We start from the raw sequence: 2,500 nt of genomic DNA on the forward strand, positions 1-2,500 counted from the left end.
TGTTTGAAAAGTCCCTCATATGTAGTCCAGGCATTTTACGCAAATATGTGGGTCAACCTCACACTAATTGCAACAAAACCAAACTCAACTGATTTTGTATCCTCATTATGTCCTCAATGAAGGAAAAAAAATGTTAAGGAAATGTATGAAGGGAAAGTTTTGAAAATGACCTAAATATGATGGTAGCCTATGGAAGCCTATGGAAGCCTTTTTTTTTCTTTTTTTTTTATGTGCCATAAATCTCATTACTTATGTATGTGTTTTTTGCTTCAAGGAGAAAATAAAAATAATAATAAAAGAAAATGTTAAAAAATAAATAAAAAAACGTTTTTGGTAGCATCATATAGGTAATTTTCAAAATGTTCCCTTCATACATTTCCTTAACACTTTTTTTCCTTCATTGAGGACATATTGAGGATACAAAATCAGTTGAGTTTGGTTTTGTTGCAATTAGTGTGAGGTCAAGTGACATTTTTACTGGACTAATGATTAAGTTTGAAAAGTATATAAGTCAGGTTAGAAATGCATCAAAACAAACACAAGCAACACACACCCACACACACACCCACACACACACACACACACACACACACACACACACACACACACACACACACACACACACACACACACACACACACACACACACACACACACACACACACACACCCAGGAACAAAACAATGTGAATAAAAGGAAAAAGATTGGTGGTACCCCAAAATGGTAAATGGCCTGCATTTATATAGCGCTTTTATCCAAAGCGTTTTACAATCAGTAGGTAGTCTACATTCACCCATTCATACACCGATGGCGGCAGGCTGCCACGCAGGGTGCCTACACACCATCGGGAGCAAGGAGGGTTAAGTGTCTTGCCCAAGGACACAACGACAGCAGCTGGGAGGGAGCGGGGATCGAACCGCCAGCCCTTGCGTCATTGGCCGACCCGCTCTACCTCCTGAGCTAAAGCCGCCCCGAAAGAGGCAAGCTTACACATAATTGCCATGTTGACACAGTTCACCTGATTCACTTCCATTTTTCACTCAGACTAATGACAGGTTGTCAAAACTTCTGAAACACTCCTTTGTTTGACATAGTGAATCTGATTTATTTTATTTTTCATTTTTTTTTCATTTTTCTTATTTAACCTTTATTTACCCAGGTCGGTTCCCATTGAGAGACAAAGACCACTTTTTCAAGGGAAGCCTGGCTAAGATAGCAGCATAAAAGAGATAGTTACAGCGTTAAAACAAACACCAAGGCACAAACATGCAGTAAAACAGGCAAAGGCAGTTAACAGCGTTCATTAAAAACAGGCGCAAGTATGAAAGGAATTCCCTCTCATTAGATTTGTACAAGTTCCAAGTGGAACAGGTTCCTTCAGTTTGAGGTTGCTCTGAAGTGAGTTCCAGACTGTAGGTGCAGAATACATGAAAGCATGTCTGCCCACATCAGTGCAGATTTTGGGGACATTTAGCTGGTAGTAGGCATGGGTCGATGTGAAAATGTTCAAACCGGTTCAATATTGCTCTTCACACCGAATCTAACTGGTATACCGAATTTTGCCACTAGGTGTCGCACTTTGAGCAGTGCCTCCCAGTTTAGGCGATAAATGACTGTAGTGCGACTCCAGTCCACTTGGTGGCGATAATGCACCTCTAAGCTGGTGTGTCAACCACCAATAACTAAAGAAGAAGAAGAAGAAGGAGCTGTTTTGTTTATTAAATGACCGTCTGCGAGATATAGTGTAATAAATGAATGGTCATACTTGACCACATGTCCGTCAGCGTGAAGTTATGTTCCTCTGAGATCAAAATTTGAACGCTGTTTTTCTCAGTTTGTTGGATGATGCCAACTTTAGAGAAATACTTTGAACCTGGTGGATTATTGGTCGATCATCAGAAACATGGATTTAAGACTCCTTTTCCACAGTTTTCAAGAGCACCATATCTTTAACCAGGTGAGTGGCGATTGCAGCCTGCACGTCTTCCTACACTGTAGCACTGTCCCGTTTAGCGTTATATTTTCATCGGACTTCACCACCACAAAACTCACGGTGTTGCAGTGACGTGCGGTGAGGTCAGTGGCTGGGTAGGCAGGCGCCCCCCGGACGCGAGCAAAGCTCTCTGCCGACATTTTTTTTGCGATGAGAGTGATGTCTCTTCCTTATATAGCACACAGAGAGGAAGCAAATTGTTGCATTTCGGATCAACTGTGTCACATTTCATGTTATTTATGAGGACTTTAAAACGTGAATGACAGATGACTAGATCTGGGGGCCGGGGCTATTTCTCTAAAAAATACAAAATAAAATACAGAGGTCATGACTAGGGCTGTGAATCTTCACTGGCCTCACGAGTCGATTCGATTACGATTCAGAGGGCTACGATTCGATTATAAAACGATTATCGATGCATCTCGATGCATCTTAAATCGATGCTCTTTTTCCGGTAATCACTTTCTTTTTTCTCACTTTCTTTTTTCTCACTGTGTGGCTACTTTT

The 2,500-nt window shown here is 41.1% G+C and overlaps 1 protein-coding gene across 1 annotated transcript in view; it reads left to right on the top strand.

Moving 5' to 3' along the window:
* LOC310800040 (calcium-transporting ATPase type 2C member 1-like) overlaps positions 1–2,500 on the top strand; it is a 183,865-nt gene that overhangs the window by 98,280 nt on the left and 83,085 nt on the right. The window lies entirely within an intron of this gene.

This window comes from Poromitra crassiceps, assembly GCF_964638095.1.
Source record: "Poromitra crassiceps genome assembly, chromosome: 29".
NCBI lineage: Eukaryota > Metazoa > Chordata > Actinopteri > Beryciformes > Melamphaidae > Poromitra > Poromitra crassiceps.